This window comes from Mauremys reevesii, linkage group 23 (assembly GCF_016161935.1).
Source record: "Mauremys reevesii isolate NIE-2019 linkage group 23, ASM1616193v1, whole genome shotgun sequence".
In the NCBI taxonomy this organism is placed as follows: Eukaryota; Metazoa; Chordata; order Testudines; family Geoemydidae; genus Mauremys; species Mauremys reevesii.
In genome coordinates, this window is record NC_052645.1 from 2,715,435 (window position 1) to 2,734,461 (window position 19,027).

At 50.2% G+C, this 19,027-nt stretch overlaps 3 non-coding genes across 3 annotated transcripts; 1 reads left to right on the forward strand and 2 right to left on the reverse strand.

Annotated features, from left to right (window-relative positions):
* Positions 1-1,619: 1,619 nt before the first annotated feature.
* Positions 1,620-1,713, reverse strand: TRNAI-UAU. Its single transcript has 2 exons — positions 1,676-1,713; positions 1,620-1,655 (listed from the first exon to the last, which is right to left on the reverse strand). It is a non-coding gene; the product is annotated as a tRNA-Ile (tRNA).
* Positions 1,714-2,519: 806 nt separating this feature from the next.
* Positions 2,520-2,591, reverse strand: TRNAQ-UUG. Its single transcript has one exon. It is a non-coding gene; the product is annotated as a tRNA-Gln (tRNA).
* Positions 2,592-5,870: 3,279 nt separating this feature from the next.
* TRNAR-CCU lies at positions 5,871-5,943 on the forward strand. Its single transcript has one exon. It is a non-coding gene; the product is annotated as a tRNA-Arg (tRNA).
* Positions 5,944-19,027: the final 13,084 nt, after the last annotated feature.

The window sequence follows — 19,027 nt, forward strand, 5'->3', positions numbered from 1 at the left end:
GAACAATTCTTCCTTTTCTTTAGCACTATCTAACCCGGGCTTAGGTCACCTTAACTCTATGGGTTTGTGGGGGGGTCACACCCTGGGAGACGTCGCTTTGCCAGTTCAGTGCCCAGCGTACACCAGCCCTTAGATCCCTCTGGGTATGTCAATGCAGGCACTGACCTGTGAGAGGAAAACATCAGCTCACAAACACAGAGACTGAATTTCCCACATTTAATCTCGCTGCACTTTCCAGAAAGTCACAAAATTCAATTCATTCTTGCTAGGACAGAGAAAAAATAAGTGATACTAAGTTTTTGGCTTGATTAAATAAAATTAAGTGTTTAATTAATATAGTAAAAATCTGTACTGATTCCTCATAGCGTGAAATAGGAACAGAGACAAATCTTGTCAGTGACGACTAATTTCACAAATGATCTTCCCATTATTAATTTCCACATTGCCCCTATTGGAGGTCTGGGCATCTCCAGTGTCATTGCTCTGCGTTCACCAGAATTGTTCTCGGACATTCGACTTCCTCTGCGGCATGGGGCTCGGGTCACTTGCTGGAGGATTCCCTGCACCTTGAGGTCTTTAAGCCACAATTTGAGGACATCAATAACTCAGACATAGGTTAGGGGTTTGTTACAGGAGTGGGTGGGTGAGATTCTGTGGCCTGTATTGTGCAGGAGGTCAGACTAGATGATCATAATGGTCCCTTCTGACCTTAAGTCTATGAATCTAGTCCCAAATTTGGAAAACTGTGCAGTTCAGAATGTGAATAGTGACCCCGTCTCCTTCCTGCACTTGCTCTACATTGCTCCACAGCAGCTTCTCCACCTGCAGAGTCACCCCAGCACTGCAGTGCAGCCGCCCAGGATTCAGCAGGGGCCCCTGGCAAGGACAGTGGGTGCAGCTAACAGCCCAGTGTGCCTGGCCCTGAGGCAGCTGTAAAAAAGCAACACCCCCCCAGAAGTACAGAGACTGAATTCCTTAACTTTAACATCATGACCCCCTGTAGAAAGCCACACGTGTCAGTTGTATTTTCACAGGGAGATGCAAAAATCAAGTGACACCAATTTTTAAGTTGAGTAAATAAAGTTGAGGAGATAGTTATTAACCTCCCAAAAATACACTAAAGATCCCTCAACATAACACCTGAAGGTGAAATATGAACAGAGACAAACCTTGCCAGCAAAGGCTCATTTCCCAAACGATCCTCAAAATGTTACTAATTCCTACCCCTCCTCCACAGGAGCTCTGTGCAGTGTCACTGTTCTGCAGGCAGCTTCCCATTAAATGCTGTTGTGGGACATTCCCAGGCCTGGAAACGTACCAATGACAGAATTTGAAGAGCAAACCTGGCTCCCCGCACCAGGCGGGATTTGAGTGTTTTGTCCCTGTCACTTAGTCTGTGTCAATAGTACAGACGCCAGGGGCAGGACTCCAGGCTCTGCTTGAGGGATCCTGGCACAGGGGCTGGGGGGTAGAAAGGATGGTAGATTCTGACCTGGAGAGGAGGTAATAAGTGAAGGGGGCATTTTTTATTAGCCCCCTCCTGAGGGTACCCAGGGCTTGAATTCTACATTCCACAGGGGCAAATGAGGGGGTGATGCCATGTTGTTAATGAAAACCAGTGCTCTAGGTGAGGTTTGAACTCACAACCTCAGCATAGCTCCTCTCAGCACTGCCCTATAAGTACTGCGCGCTAACCAATTGCGCCACTGGAGCACCTGTTAATTAAGATTCTCTGAGACTCCTAGGTTGATACAGGCAAGGAGTGACCCCAAAACATTCTCAGTGGAGCTGAGAGCAGGTAGCGACAAGTGTTGTACTCGGTGGGGTGGATTCTTCTTAAGGGTTCCAGGCCCCATTTGACCCTTTTGTTCTTCCCTGTGTAATAACAGAGCTGGTTAAGACTCAATGGAGAGTCTTGCTGCAGACCAGCAGATCTGAAATCACTGATAACCAGCTCTAAGCATTAGTCCTGCTTTGGGACAGTGTCTCTCATGCAATGAACTGCCCAGTCTGCGCTAGCAGTGAGGCTCCCTCACTAACAGCTGAAATCAGGGAGAGCTATGTGAAGTGCAGGGCCCCAGGGGGGCCTGAACAGGGGGGAACAGCACCCCAGGTGCCCAGAGCAGGAGAGGTGTGTTGGGCTCCCGCCCGGGACTCTGCCTCCCTCCTGCCTAGCCCTGACTGTGAAGCCTGGCCCTGGCCCTCCTTCCTTCAAGTGCCATGTGGGCAAGAGGAAGAGGGTGGCAGCTGCAGGTACAGGGACCAAAGATGTGGACATCAGGTGAAGCAGCGAGAAACAACCATCCAGTCAACCCACAGGAATCTCTAGCCAGACTGTTAAGTTCTGGGACCTCCAACCGATAGCCGCCAGCCCATTGAACCAGCCAGACCAAAGACCTATCTCCAGTGGGCATCAGTTACCCAGCAGGAGAGAAAAACCTCACTCTAGTTGACCCTGAAAGAAGGTAGCCAAACACATTGAGCTCCAGTGCTTTGTAGCAAAGCAGCATGTCACCACAAGGTCCCACTGAGATTTGAACTCAGATTCCAGGATTCAAAGTCCTGAGTGCTGCCCATTACACCATGGGACCTGCTACTAGCGCATTTTCTAGATCCCTGTGACTCTTGGCTGGTTTGCACTCTGCACTTATTGCTTCCCACCATCAGCTTCCTCTCGCAGGTCTCTCTCTCCTCCTCCAGCGACTGTGGTCCTGCACTACCGGATCCATGGGTCCTGCCCTGAGTCCCTGCATCCCCCTGCTTTGTCTCCATTCCCTGCAGGCTGCAAAAATGTCAGGGGAGTCTGCTCCTCCCTTCACTCAATGCTCCCACTCATATCAGCCAACTGCAGCCTCATCTCCTGGAACTCGGGCAGCTGTCGCTTGATCTGGTCGTACAGTCACAGGCTGACTGGCTCCCCTGCCTGGATGCTCTTGTGGAAATCCCACAGGTGACACTGCAGGACTTTGCACTGTTGGTTTCTTTAATGTTGTGGTGTTTCCCCGGCCGCCGGAACAAAGCCGCCAACTCCTTCCTCACCGACTCCCACCAATCCCCCTGGTAACCACAGAACCCTCTGATGCTTTCCCGTTCTGCCAACACCTCCAGGCCTCGCCCCCCTGCTCCTTTATCTTGCAAGCTCTGGATGTTCAGCTTCCAGTATCCTCTGCCCTGGGTCAGGGAATTGCCCACATTGAGCACACGGTGAGAGCTGTGTGATCCGAACTGTCCATTGGCACCACCCTGCACTGGGCTGTCGACGTGCTCTCCTTCACGTAAATCCGGTCAATGCGACTCCTGGCCTGTCCCCGCAGAAAGGTGTATCCCCTCTGCGGCTGGTGTGAGCTCGGGTCAGAGGAATAGGAGGTTACTGCCCACCCTCCACTGGTTCACTGTGCAGAAACACGTTCTCTAAGCCGACCTCACTACAGACCTGCGCCAGGTAGTGCTCATCTTAGAAGAGTTTCCTCTGACGGTTGGGAAAACAGGACCAGCAGTCCTCAGGCCGGTGCAACAATTGAAATCCCCCCCGACACCAAACACCGTGCGGTCTAGAACAGGGGCGGCTCTAGAAAATAGGCTGCCCCAGGCAGCGCGGTGTGCTGCGCCGCCCTTCCTCGGTCCCGCGGCGGGTCCCCTCTTCCCGCGGCTCCGGTTGAGCTCCCGTGGCAGGTCCACCGGAGCCCCGGGACGAGCAGACCTGCCGCAGGCATGACTGCGGCCGGTTCGCGGGTCCGGCGGCTCCGCGTGAGCTGCCGCAGACATGCCTGCGGGAGGTCCAGCCGAGCCGCGGGACGAGCGCCCCCTCCGCAGTCATGCCTGCGGCAGGTCCGGTTGTCCGCGGCTCCGGTGGACCTCCCGCAGACATGACTGCAGCAGGTCCACCGGCCCAGCCTGCCGCCCCCTAGATTTGGCCGCCCTAGGCAACAGCTTGGTTTGCTGGTGCCTAGAGCCGCCACTGGTCTAGAAGAAGGGAGCCAGTTCCTTCATAGAACTTTCCTTTCATGCCTTAATTGGGGACCATACACACTAATATAGCAGTAACCAGTGACATGGAGGACAAAGCCACCAGTAATGCCCTCCCTGGTCGGAGCTCCAGCACCTTCTGTACTCGCACCGCGAATGTGAAGAACAAGACTCCAACCCGATCATTCTTCCCTGGCCTGGAGGACCAGAGAGATGGCCCTTCCACCAATCACCATCAAGCTACCCTAGACTTGTTAATGTGCATTTCCTGAACACCCACCATGGCCAAGTCCAGCTGCTCCAAGGCACTGAACATCAAGCGCCTCCTCCTGGGCCCCCAAATCCCTGCCACCTTCCACAGGGCCACTTTTACAGATGCCCCTTCCCTGGTACTGCCCTCGCTCAGCTGCACAGAAGAGTTTCCATCCTCTATACCTGCCTGTCACTGCGCAGCACCCCCTCTAGCACTCTGTTCCTGCCATATTGGGTCCACCAATAACTCACTTAGGGAGACAGCTCCTGTCCCTCATTGTTAAATGTCAGGCCAGCCAATTAGGGGCAGAAGCCCACAATATCTTTTCCTACTGCAGAGCCCAAGCTCAGGGGCTCACCTTGGGTGCAGGGACCACTGTGCTCCCAGAAAACAAGCCACCACTGCACAAAGAGGGATGAAAGAGCCAACCAAAGCCTGGGATTGAACCAGGGACCTTTAGAACTTCAGTCAAACGCTCTCCCAACTGAGCTACTTTGGCAGTTATGTGGTTATAGTTTGGCCTGCTGCTTCTCTGCCCGGGATGTTTTTGCAGCAGTTGCACACAAAAAGGATGTCATTGTGAGCAGCCCATGAAGACAAGACTCGCTTTTGCCTGCCTTGCTCAGCTTGACTTGCTGCCTCACCCCGTTCCTGCCCTAGTGCCCGGGTTGACCTGGTGGTGGAAGGGGACTGGGGGCCAGTGGTGCGGGGAGGAAGTGGAGCTGGACCCTGAGCTAGACTAGACCCTGGCAGTGAGAGTCTGGCCACCACTTGCCGCCCCACCCTGTTGTCCTGGCTTCCCCCACTGAGTGTCATTTCTGGAGGGACGTGGGGCTTCTGCCTCCCCTCCCCGATTTTCACACCGCAGAGGAGTGCGAACAGGAAAACGAACGGCTGCTCCACACCCCCACCGGAGGAACCCGACGCCCTTAGCTGCTCCCCTTGCTCCCCCCCAGCTATGCTACTGAGTGGAAGCGTCCTGTGCCCATCACACAGAGGTCGATCAATCAAAACCCTCTTCTGCCAGCACCAGGCCTCCTTCTTCTTACACTGGGCCTGCAAGCGAGGGGGCGGCTGGCACGGTGCCAAGAGTCTAACCTGTGAGGCAGGAGGCGGCTGACGCCCGCAGCCTGCTGGGAGCTCCCAGAAGTTATTAAGGGACAGAGACTCCTCAATGCCCTTAGTAACAAGGGTTTGGGGGTCACCGAGGCCAGTAAGGGGGTCACTATGTCGGCCCTATAATCCTGGGTGTCAGGTCACTGTGCAGCTTTGATCTAGAGCTCAGATCCCAACAACCAACCAGCAGCCCACAGCCTCCCCCTGGGTCTGCCCCACCTGGTCACTCCTTACAGGCCGACCTTACCCCCCTTCCAGCCCCGGATTCGCCCCCTAATCATCCTACTGCCACTCAGAGCCACAGCCGTGGAGGTGCTGAAGGAGGGAGGGGTGACTCCAGGGTGGGGTTCTTCTCTAACGATGGCTGGCAGAAAGGTGGTGCTCAGCTCTGTCAGCCACCTGCCCAGCTGCCTCGCTGCCAGGGGATGCAGACGTTTCTGTAAGGCCATTAAATGGGTATTTGGCTTCTGAGTGAATGTGAGGAATGTGCAATCCTGAGAGCGAATTTCCATCCTTCTTTCTACTGCTCTTCAGGGCCCCAGTGGCCTAATGGATAAGGCATTGGCTTCCTAAGCCAAAGATTGTGGGTTCAAGTCCCATCTGGGGTGGAAAACTCCTTCCTTCTTGTATATTGCAACAAAGCCTTGGTATTATTTTCACCAAGGAAGCTGGGAGACGTTTGAACCCAAAGTACTGGATCTTGGGAGCAATCCCCCAGAAACAGCATCTTCCACTTGACAAATGCTTTCTAGACCCATCGGTAGCAAACACTTAATACTAGTGTTTGTCTGAGAATAGAAGGAAGGGGAGTGTTTACTCCAACACCTCAGTGAGTGAAACAGACAGAAAGAACAAGGCTGTCTTGAAAGAGACTGGATCTGTCTGGAGACAAAGCAGAACCTGAGAATGAGCAACAGTGTGAAAAGAAGAACTTCAAATGTGTGTTAGGTGTTAGATAGGTTGGTCTGACAAATTTCAAGAAAATACCAATGCTCGTAGACTGATGCGGACAGTGGCTGCTACTGATCTTTTACTGAGAATTCATTGAGAAATATTTTCCTTAACTATGTTAGGGAATATTGGGTGGGCTATGAAGGCATCATTCCTCCTGCTTTCGCCCTTCGAGACAACATGGCTACATGGCATGCAGCCAGTGCTCACCTTCCAGTCAACTGCTAGAGAAGACAACACAGACAGGGATGGCAGCAGGGCAGACTGGAGCTCCGCGGAGATGGTGGGACCAGGTCTCATCAATGGGGAGGCGGCCACCCCACCATGCACAAGGCTGAGCCAGCAAGTGTGGTTTGTGCTTCACTGTGCCCCTACTCACTGCACATGGTGGTGGAGGGCAGTTACTGAGTTCGGTTGGTTTAGGAAATTTAGGGCTTGGCTACACTTTCAGAGGTAGAGCGCTGGGAGTTAAACCACAGCAGGGAAACCACTGCCGTGTGTTCACACTGACAGCTGCAAGCGCACTGGAGTGGCCACATTAGCAGCTCTGGCAATGCCACAGAGAGCAGTGCATTGTGGTAGCTAACCCAGTGTGCAAGTGGCTGCAACGTGCTTTTCAAATGGGGGGCGGGGGTGGAGTGTGACAGGGAGTGTGTTGTGTGTACGTGGGGGGAGTGACAGTGTGTTTGGGGGGCTGAGAGTGTGTCAGCATGCTGTCTTGTGTGTTCGGACAGCAGCAACCCCCCCCCTCACACACACTCACAGCAGCAGCATTCCACACTAATGGTTGCTTTGTCCCAGAGCAGATAAGCAGCCGGCTGTCAGAAACGGAGCTTTGAAAGGGGATATCCGCATGCCTGCAGCCGATTTCAGAACAATGACCAGAGTGGGCACTTGACTTCAGGGGATTATGGGACATTTCCTGAGGCCAAACACAGTGCAGTGATGCAACACATCATCCACACTGATGCCCGGGTATTTCAGCAGGGCTCAGCAAGCTTTATGCTTCTCATGGAGGTGGATTACCAGGAGCGCTCCAGCTGCACAGCCCAGGTGCTCCATGTGCCTTGCGAGTGTGGACACCTCAGGAATTAGGGCGCCCGGGGCTGCTTTAATGCGCTCTAACTTGGAAGTGTAGCCAAGCCCTTAGACTATGTCACTTGTGTGACTTACTTGTGCTATTGTAATAAATACAATAGACGTGCAATGGTCAGAAATTGCACCAGCATAGAAGTATATTAAAGGGAAACTCTAAGGAAATTAAGAGTTTAAATTATCCTCCACATGTCCCGCATCCCACTAAAATGAATCCAACCCACAGGGCACGTGGGCAGAAGTATCGGTGTCAGGATGCTACATTGTTAGCACAGTAAATGAAGCTGCAAAATAAATGATGTTTAAATGACCTCACTCTATTTTTTACTATCCTGTGTTAAGAGGTAATAGATACAGATGGACACCAGGCAGGGTCGTTTGGAGGACGAAGCCTTTATGCTTCCATCCCCCACCACTGTCAAGTTTTAGCCAATTAGGACAAGTCAGCAAATAAGAACAACCTCAGGTCTCAGTAACTGCTACAGGTAGCAAAGTCCTACAGGGAGCAGTTTCTGGCACTACACCTGCACAGCTCTGCTCCCCGGCTCTTCTCGGGCTCCTGCTCTCTCCTTAGCTCCGCCCCACTCTGCCCCAGGCAGGTCCAGCTCCCAGGGAGGATGGGACCCCCTGGCCTGGTGACTCCCTCATTACACTGCCTGGCCTGTCAGTGTGGCTAACTTGGAGCTTTGGCCTCTCCCCATTGCCCAGGGGACTGTCAGTCTCAGGGTCCTGATTTCCCATTGGCCCTTCCCCCTTCTACTGGGACTGGGAACTAGACAACCAAACCCCCCACTAAGCTTTAGTAAGGGGCCAACAGTCCCTTACACAAGCCAGCCCCGTAAGGGTCACTGATTGCCAGAGAAGACAACATGAGCTGGTCCCATGGTGTAATGGGCAGCCCTCGGGACTCTGAGTCCTGCAATCTGAGTTCAAATCTCAGTGGGACCTTGTGGTAAAGCCCTGGAGCTCACACTGCTCCACTTCCTTGTCTCCAGCTCTGCAAGAGCAATTTTTTCCCCTCCTGCTGGATGGGTCAGGGCTCTAGAACTGACACCTGAGGGTTGGGATTCTCACGGCTTCACCTGGTGCCCACAAGTCTGGCACTTGCCACTGTGCTTTCCCTCTTGCCCACCTGGCGCTTGAAAGAAGCAGGGCCAGGGCCAGGCTTCATAGTCAGGGCTGGGCAGGCGGAAGCCCAGCACCTCTCCTCCTCTGGGCACCTAGAGCAGAGGCGGCTGGTGCTGACAGCTCCAAGGGAAGGCTTAAAAGCCACAGAGGCCAGGGCAAGAGGAGGAGAGGACCATGCCTATGTGTGGCCAGCAGACAGCCACAGGGCCAGCCTGCTCCCTGCTGTGCTGAAGGCCACCCACAGACCAGCATGCAGGGCGGCTGCTGATGCTCTGTGGCCAACATCAGAAGAGGGTAGGAAAGCAGGGCCAGCCCCCCTGGTGGGGCCTCTGACCGTTCCCACTCATGGTGCTCACTTTGGAAGTGGAACCGCCCATTTTCTTTGGCAAGTCAGGAAGGGCAAAGGCGAGACTGGAAGCACCTGGGGCTCATGCCCCAGCCTTTGTGACGCCCACCCCCCAACTCCTTCCCGGGGCTCTAGCTGAAGCCGGAGCATTGGCCTGAGCGGCCAAGAAGAGGTTCCAGCCCTGAAGGGAGCAGGACTTGCAGCACAAAGTGAGCACAACCACGAGGGGACTCAAATCCTGAATCATCCGATCCACAGGGAGATGCCTTATCCTTTAGGCCACATGATGAGGGGGTCTAAACACTTCTTTGGAAAAGCCGGACACTGTGTTTCTCGGGTCATCTGCTGAGGGGGCCGAGACTCTCTGGGCACAAGAAGTTAAGTTCCCAGCGACACGTGAGACTTAACTGTATGGGGCCAGGTGCAGGGCTTTGGCAGGGAGGCTCGGGCATGGGGGATTGAGGTGCAGTGGATGGACCGGCTGTCTGGGCACAGAGATTTAGTCTCCCTGAGGAGGAGGAGGAATCCTGCTGACAGGCAGTGGCTGTGCAGAAAAAGAGGAGGGGTTCCTGGGACTTTTTTTGCCTCTCTTTTGCCTGCCTGCTCACTCTTGCCTGAACACAGGGATAATCACTGTTGTGGTGAATGGTGAAGCTGTTTCCTAATAAGTCCAGGTAGCTCAGTTGGTAGAGCACCAGGCTCTTAATCTGAGGGTCCAGGGTTCAAGCTCCTGTCTGGGTGCTCAGCTTTTAAGTTGCCTCCTGTGCCAGGAGCCAAACTCTGTTTACAGCCACACAGGGATTCCCAGAAGCTGTGGCCATTTCCTGGAAAGGTTCCTTTCCTTTGCAATCAGGAGAGAGGCCACATCTGCAGGTGCAGATAGCGCAGGAGCAGGCCTAGAACATGCAGTCTCTGGCTGGCAGGAAGTGCTGTGGGGCCAGGTGCTGAGGGAGCAGCAGAGATGAGGGGAAGAGAGACAGAGAAGCAATGAGGACAGAGCACAAGTGTAAAGGGGGCATCTGGTCTGGCTATTGTGGGGAACTTCCCTGGTTTATACATGACCCTGGTGGAATTGGCCTGTGGAAGGATCTGAGTCCCCACCCCCTTACCCAGAGGCTGCCTGACCTCTAGGACTGTTAGGATACAGAGATTCAGGCCTGTCTGCAAAGGCCTGTACTTTAAGAATTTAGGTGTATTTTTATCACTTAGCTAGTTATAAAGATATAAAAGAAAGAATAAAAAATCACTGTCTGTCTGTGTAATGGCCTTCTCTTACTGTGACAGTCTGAGGCCTGGTTCTTCGGCTAAGCAGCAAAGGCAGCCATAAGGTGGGAAGTGTATGGTCACATCCCCACATTCCCAACTAGTCACATTGAAATAAGGTGCTATTGGGCTGTGAGGAATACAATCCTGCCCTGATATTCCATCACCTCCAGAGAAAGGGAAGCTTAGTTTGGTAGCATCCTGTCTGGCAAGAACTCACTTATCAATAGACGCAGCTGGAAAACCCTTATGTCTGTATAGATGTAGTTGTGAAATCCTCCCTTCTGTATTGTTTTGTATGTTTATTTGCATGGTCTCTGTCTGGGTCTGTGATTGTTTCTGTCTGCTGTATAATTCATTTTGTTGGGTGTAACCAGTGAAGGAGGTGGAATATAACCATGTTACAGTATATCAGGACAGGTTAGTCTAGAGAAGGAGTGAGGGTACCAGGCAGTGTGGCGGTCGGGGCCGCGTGGTGAGTGCCCCGCTGAAGCGCTGGCCACCCCCCTTCTCTCTCCCTCCGCTCCCTCCCCTTCCCCCCCACTAGACCGGGTGCGCACTCTGCAGCACAGGGAGTCCCCTGGCTCCGGCCGCCCTGTGGGGTTTTTTGTTTTGTTTTTCCCCTGCTTTGCCGGCCGCGCCGTTGTTCTTCCCCCCACCCCCCTGCTTTGCTGCTCCAGCCCCGCCGTTTTGTGTTGTCCCCCCCAGCTTTGCTGCTCCAGCCCCACCGTTTTTGTGTTGTCCCCACCACTTTGCCACTCCAGCCACGTTGTGTCCCCCGCCGCTTGCCGCTCCACCCCTGCCGTTTTTTCCCCCCTGTTTTGTTGCTCCGGTGGCCCCACCCCATTTTTTTTTTGCTTGGGGTGGCAAAAAAGCCAGAGCCGGCCCTGCCCCCACCTGACTCCTGCCATCTTTACAGGGGCCTGACAAGCTTTGCTTGTGTTTGGATTCTGCAAAGCAGAGCAGCAGGTGAGGTTTTCCTTGCAAGTTGTGTGTGTGTGGAGAGAGAGAGAGAGAGAGAATCTTTGGCCAGGTCTGCACTACAAAGTTGTTTCAGCAGAATTATGTTGCTCAGGTGTGTGAAAAACACACAACGCTCTCTCGGTCGGCAGCTTGTGGCCGGTGTACACACTGCAATGCCACGTCTGGCGACAAAACTGCCCTGTTTTGGTGACAAAATAAAACGACTTCGATGAGAGGTCTAGAGCTTTTTGCAGCAAACTTAAAGTGACAGAGTAGACGCTGCTGTTCATTATATCACCATAACTGGCCTCCTCCGGTATCCCACAATGCCTGCCGTGAACTCGGCTGCCCTGCATTCCTGCTACAGAGCCATGGGCCCTCCCCTTTCATCGCTCCGGGAAGCTCTGACAGCTGAGCCTGCTGCTCACCGGCATCCGAACTGTGATGCCTTCATGACACCCCTTCCCTCCAGGAGGCTCTTACCTTCTAAACAAGGACGGCTGTTTTCTAGTAAAATCACTAAAAGGGAAGGAGAAAAGTCGAAAGAGGTTCCTCCTGGCGCTCACGTCCGTGAACCCGAATATTCTCTCAGTCCTCAAAGAGAGACCTGGAGAAGGAGACTTGCTGCAGCAAAGCCACAGGGGTCTCTGAGGTTTCCCTGGCCCCTCGCCCCTGTCCTGCCTGGCTGATGTCAGCATCTCTCTGTGAGGTCACCACCTCCCCACCACCTTTGACCAATAGTCTGAGGTCCTGCAAAAGCCTTTGTGATGTCACTGCCACACCCCTCCCTTGCTGTGCTAATGTCCTGCCCCTGGCCAGGCACTTTGGAGGTTTGAGCTGCTCCCTGTGGATCACCCCACTCAAGGAGCGTTCGTTCTAGGCAGCAAGCCGGCTAGACAGGAAAACATCAGACGCTGCTCCCAATACTACACTCAGTTTTTTCAGAAATTAGTCGACTTTATGGCCAGAAGAGACCATTAGAGCATCTAGTCTGACCTCCTACATATCACAGGCCTCCTGTATGACACAAGAGCTACTTTTCGGCAAACACATTCCAGAAAGGCATCTAGTCTTCATTAAATGACATCAGGAGATGGAGAATCCACCACTTTCCTTGGTAGCTTGTTCCTGTGGTGAATCATCGTCATGTTGAATATTTATGCCTTAGTTGTAATATGAATTTGTCTCTTTTCACCTTCCAGCCATTCGGTCTTGTTATGCCTTTCTCTGCTCGATTAAAGAGCCCTTTAATAGCCAATCTTTTCTCTCCATTAAGGCACTTCAACACTTCAGTGAAGTCACTTTTCATTCATGAAGGACCCCCCGCCGCCGAATTGCCACTGAAGACTCGGAGCGGAAGAATCTCCAGGGGCCTGGGCCCCACGAGAGTTTTACAGAGCCCCCGGAGTTAGTGAAGGACCCCGCTCCAGGAACCCCGAAAAACTCTTGTGGGGGCCCCTGCGGGGCCCAGGGCAAATTGCCTCACTTACCCTTCGCCCCCCCCAGTGGCCCTGATGGGACCTGGAGTTACTGTTATTTCAGGACTTCTGTGATACCTTTAGCTGGTTGGTTTGCACTCTGCACTCATTGCTTCCCTCTCGGGACTCTCTCTCCTCTTGCGTCTCTGCTGCTCTCCTCCCCTAGCCATTGAACCCAGCCCTTGCTGCTGCCAACGCCAACTGGCAGAAGGGCCTATAAGTCCCCTGCCTGAGGGGAGGCCAATGCATGTGGTCGGCCATAAGCAATATGATATTTTCTGTCTTATTCTCTATCCCTTTCTTAATGATTCTCAAGATTCTCTTTGCTTTTTTGACTGTCGTTGCACACTGAGTGGGTGTTTTCAGAGAAGGGGGACTGAATTGAGAATATATCAGGGGGTTGTGCACATTTATTGTCCTGGTGAAAAAGTGTGTCCGATACTCAGTCTTTACTGCTCTTGCTGGCTGTGACTGCTGAGGACATTTTCCTTCTCTGCTCCAGGGTCTCTCCTCTGCCAGATTCTCAGCAAGTCAGGCCCCCTGCAGACTATGGCAGAGCAGTTTGGTAATAGGCTGCAGGACTCAACACGTAAGAATGTAACTGCTGTAGCACCTTGACTGTCCATGGGCCAAATCCTGCAGCCCTGGCAGCCCAGGAGAACCTCCCACTGATGGTGATGGGAACTGAGCCTTTGTAACTAGCTGCTGGTACCTGTGGTCTCAGCTGTGGATTAAACTGGTGGCAAACACAGCTTCAGCCAAAGCAGTGAAGGATGTAAGTGAAAGAGCAAAGCTGGCCCTGGGGAGCTGCTGCAGTCCCGTCACCACAGCTGGAAGGGAGAAGAGTAAAAACTCCCTAAGTGCTGGGAGCAGCCCCGAGAAAAGGAAGTTTGTCAGTGAGATCAGTTGCAATAACTGTGAAATGACAGAGTGCTTTCTCCTCTGTGCCGACATGGCTGAATTGTGTTATTTTACTATGAGATAAAGCTTTAAAATATCCTGCTCTAATTTCAGGATGGGTCTGTAACCATAATCGGTCTCTGTGGGAAGTGGCCTCTGGATAGTGATCTTTGGAAAGAACTGGCTGAAGAGCCTTCCTACTCACCAGGAGATCCTGGCTTGGCCTGACAGTTCTTCCTTGCAGAACCTGGCTTGTCTGTCAGGCTCCTTTCTTTTATTTCTTCTCATGAAAAGAAAAGACCTCACTGCACAATCCTTGTAAGTGCTTGTTCAAGATACAGAGACCCTTCCTTGCAGCTAAGTCTTGGAAAGTGTTAAGTGGTAAATCTGGAGCTGATGGAAAGGTTACCATGACTCAGAGTTGAGCTGAAGCTGCTGTGACTGAAACACAGAGCACTAATCAGTATCTGATCACAGCAGCTTGTGGGAGAAGTGCATGTTAGAAGCCCTCTGTCAGCTCAGCTGTGGCTTTCTGTGCACTGAGCCAGCCTGCTCAAGGTCTGCAAGTCTTGAGGGAAATGGGGAACATTTTTATTTTGGAATTTGAAGGTGAGCTCTTGGACCATCAAGTGGAGTGGTTGCAAACAACTTGCTGGGGAAGGCACCATGGCTTAGTAGGCTAAAGCACCTGTCTAGTAAACAGGAGATCCTGGGTTCAACTTCCAATGGTGCCTTGTTCTATAGCTTTTGTCTCCTCTGCTCACATTATCTTGTGTCTTCCTAGGAAACAGAAGAGACCTCCCTTGACAATCCAAGTAATTGCTTGTGAAGGAAAAGGCTTCTTTCCAACAGAGCATTGGAGAGAATCAAATCCTCAGTCTGGTGTTGATGAAAAGGCTATTGGCATTGGCAAGGAGGTTGCTTCCGCTGCAATTTGCTGTGACAGGAGACCCTGTGTTGTGCGGCCATGCAATTCACTGGGGATATCTGTGCACAGAGCCCCTTCTAGAGGGTTCTCTGCAGGGCTTGCAGGAAATGGAGAATGACTGTCCTTTCACTTTTCATGTTATTGTTGATGAAAAATGAAGCAGTTAGGGGAGAAGTCCCAGAGCGTGGCACCATGGCAGAGCTTGCCAAGAGAGCTGCTGGATAAAGAGCAGATTCAGGATCCAGCATCCAGTGCTGCCTTGCTGAACGTGCCTCCTCTTGTCCCCTTTTGGTCAATCTTTTTTGTTAACGGAGAAGCTCGACTCTGGCTAGCCATACAAATGCTTGCAACAGAAACGGGTCTTTTTGCTGACAACTGTCAAAAGGAGGCTTTGGATAAACATGGAAACAAGGTCAAGGTCACTGTAACTCATCTTGCATGTGCAGCTGTTGAAGCTACAAGACAGAGCACTAAGCACAGTATTACCACGGCTGGTCACAGCAGGATCTCTGTGTGGTGGGATCCGCGGGGTACAATCCCAAACTGTGGAACTGCTCTGTCCTCTTATCTCTCCAGCCTGGGCTGTGACTTACAATGCTGCACTAGTGACAAGCAGCAAAACCCCCTCCATGTGCTGTGATCACTCAGCCAACAACATGCAGCAATGCACCCAACTAAGTTGCATGAATGCTCTATAAGCCACTCCTCAATTATACGTAGAGAGACACCAGCATAGCTCCCCAGCCCTCAGCCTTGCACCTCAGAATGTACCGTCTTACACTGCTCAAAACCTCTTGAAAAGTGCAAGCTCATTAATTAATTCACCTCTTCCTCAAAAAGAAAGTGAACATGCACCAGCCTTTTTAATCTGAGCAGCTTTCCCAAGCACTTTGGACAATTTCACAAGTAAGTATAAAACATTAAAATAAGTTTGTTAACTACAGAAAGATAGATTGGAAGTGATTATAAGTGTTAGGCAGAGAGGTTAAAGTTGGTTACGTAAATGAAAATAGAATCTCAGTGTGACATTCTAGACCTTTGGGGGAGCGGGCTGTAACCCCCATATTCCTCATTTTCATATAATTGTGATCTTACATATAGAGCATGGCTTGTATGGTATCAGGGGAAAGGATATTGTTGCCGGCCCAAAAAGGCCTGAGGCAGCAAACAGTGGTTCGTTGCCCGGTGTGCGTCGCACTAATTATCACACCAGGGTGGAGAATGCAGAAAAAGTTTATTTGAGCTCAAGTAAGGTGCCAGGGAGATATTTACAATCTCAAATCCTGCACACAGATACAAGCTGTGTGTGTCTCTTCTTATACATCACTTCAACAAGGCATCCTCATTACCCCCCACTAGTCTCCTCCCCACTCCTATATAGTGTATACATCAAACAGGTTAAATCATCCTTGACAGCAAACAATTTATCTCGTAACTTTTCAAGGCTGTTACCTTGGTTTACTTCTGAATTTATTACTTTGCCTCCCCTCTTTCTAAACTAAACACAAGTAGGGCCCCTATTTACTATCTCCTGCTGTCCGTGTTGTACTGATAAGGAGCAGTTACACATTCCATTCTCACTTCTAACCTGGGAGTTCAATCAGAGTTTAGACATGGAGGCACTTTGGACAAGCATAAAATAACTTTGGTCCATTCAGGCCTGGTACAGAAAAGCTTCATTAAGACACTGTTTTTCTACCCTCCTGAGTTATCTAGGGATATGCCTAATGGCACCAACAGTCCCCCCCTTTGAGAATACTCAACAAACATTTGGCTGAGTTTTCTCATACTTTGAAGACAAAAAAAAAATTAAACTCTAGGGAGCTGGGGTATTCAGTTCCACATTCATCCGCCCTATGGACCCGGTAGGATTCGGTATGTGGAAGCCCACACCCACCCTAACCGGTCCACATGCCCGGAAGGAGCACTGTGAATGTCCATACTTCCATCCAGAAAGTGTCCAAGTATGTCATCCCCCTGACCACAGATCAGATGGTTCCTGATAGTCTGTAAGGGCAGTGGGCCAAGTCTGGTGCTCAAGATCCATCTAAAGATACCAGATCCCACTGCAATACCTTCCCAGTCTCAGTGATTCTCAATACCATCTCCGTCAGCAACTTCTGGGTCATAGAACTAAGGGTGGAAATGACATGTAACCCTCCAACTCCAGCCTGTCCTTGGGATAGCTGAGCTTTAAAAATAAGGCTAGTGGCCTTTTTCTAGGTGGCCCAATTTCTTATCATGTTCCCAGCTTTTAAAAATATTTTAAATGGTTGCTGTATTATTGGCCTGAGTCCACAGAGATCTGGTCAATTCCCTCTTCTTGCAGAGGAAACAACCTAGGCTCTCTGTTGTGCTAATCTAATGGCAGCCCCTTGTGAGCAATACATGCTGGAGGATTTATCCAAACCACAGGGCGCAGCCTGTAGAATAAACCCCAAAATCTAATCAATACCACAGTCTCAAACAGGGGTCCCACAGATTTCTTCCTGCCAGTGTATAATTCTTGGTTTCTACACCAGGGTCAGTCCTTAATGTCCTTTTTGGTCAGGAAATCCTGGATTCTGACACTGCACAACGCTGTTGGTGGTCACCAGGACTTAATAAGGGTCTTTCCAGCATAGAGCCAAAGCAGTCTTTCGCTGGTGGAGCTTTACATCAATCCAGTTTCCTGGTTCCAAGAAGTGGCAGGCCTCCTAGGGTCTTTGTGTAGTGCGGTTTTACCTGTGAAAAAAAGATACCTAACACATTTCATTAGTGCCTGTCAGCGATTTGCAGACTCTACAGCTGTGTGGGCACATTTAAGCCCCCCTTGTCTTGGTTGTTAGCTAAGTCTTAGCTGAGAGCAGTGTCCTGAAATGGGGCTATCCCTATCTTTAAACTCAGCATGTTAGCTATTTTTCCTCAGTTAACTCGTTCTTCTTCCTTTGTCCTGTTTGGCTTCTTTTAACCTACAAAGGAAACTTAGCCTTCACTTATACATCTTTTTCTAACAATGAACACATATACATTGCCTTTATACAGTACATTAGTCTTATTATTTAAAGTTTGTCACATCTATCCTTTTACTAAAATAACTTTTTCCAGAGCTTTGGGACAACAAGTTAGGACAAGCACACCCACTTTAACGAGTTTATTTCATAGAGCCTCTAGTCCAATAGTTTCCCACCATCCCCAGCCCTCTGGCTAGAAATCTGAGATAGCCAGAAGGATCCAAATACAATATGGGGAGTGGGTTAACTTTCCATGTCCTTGCTTCCAAAAACTATTAGTATGCAAGTTTTACTAACAATTTTCAATTAAAAGATTTGGCCAATAAAGTTTCTCTTTCTCTTACTTAAGGAGATGTATTAGACTTTAGTATATCACATTTTTCCCAATTTATCCAAGCACTTTGTATTCCAAGTTGAACAAAACAAGTATCTGTATTCCAATCCAGACCATCCCATAAACAAAACAATTTTGGCCACGAGACAAGACAGAACATAAAACACAAAACATAATTTTTACTGTGCCATCAAAGGCATGGTATGTTGAATGCTGTTCAGCTAGCATCAGTTTTCTCTGATTATCTGAAAGACAAAAACAGAAGTCTACCCTTTCTGGGCAATCAATCATCACTGAAAATATACAAGTACCTTAGTTGATTTCAGGCAAAACAGGGGAATTACCCCATATTTTCATATATATGTTTCATAGGCAGCTTAGGTCTCAGTGACTTCTACTTTATCAGTTAGATAACTTGCATCAATACAGATGCTTCCTGACTTGCTTTGTACTTTTAATTCCTGCTTTTAAACACTGAAAGAAACATCACCACTTATAGTGCCTTTAGAACCTAATAAGATTTCAATTACATAGCACTATATACATTTTTAGATAATTCAACTAAATGGGTCATAACCAAATGATTGCAATCTAATAATTTCTTTGCCTGAATTTATTTACAAACATTTCAAAGACACCAAGAATTTTTCTCTTTAGCATTTTTACAAAGTTCAACTGCTGTTCCCTCCAGCAACTACAGAGTTAACTTTTCACACTGCCTTAAAATCACTCACTTGTTTTCTCCAACAACCACTTTTCTCAACTTAAATCACTATTACAAGTATCCTCCTGGGTATTTGAAATCCCCATGTTTATACCTATGTACTCCTTTCTTCCACTAGACCCTCAAAAGTTTCCAACCCGTTTTCCAATCTCTCCGTCTGTTGCTTGCCTGCCTGGGCCCGATCCTTCTTTTCTAGCTGAACCGTTCTTTCCCTAGACACCAGTTTGCTCCACTGCCAGTTTTAACTAAGGGGGGGGGGGTTGGCTTCTCAACTAGCCCCCACCCTTCTGGTCTTTTTTTCTCCCTAAAACATTTTAACACAAGACTACCCGAGTCCTCCCTTATGAGGCTTGCCACCTGGGCAAAACACATGGCCCACTGGTGTTTAATTATTTAATTTCCTCTTGTAGCAAACACACTGCTGTTACGACTGAGCACAAATAGTTAAATTTTGGCAAGTCCCTGAAGGACTGGTACTTGCTTAGCCAGGGCTTCCTTTTCTAACTGGAAATCCTGTCTCAAAGCCTGCAACTTGCCCTGGGCGCAGGTTTGAGTTGCTGTCTGGGTCATGATCTATGCTCTTAATTGC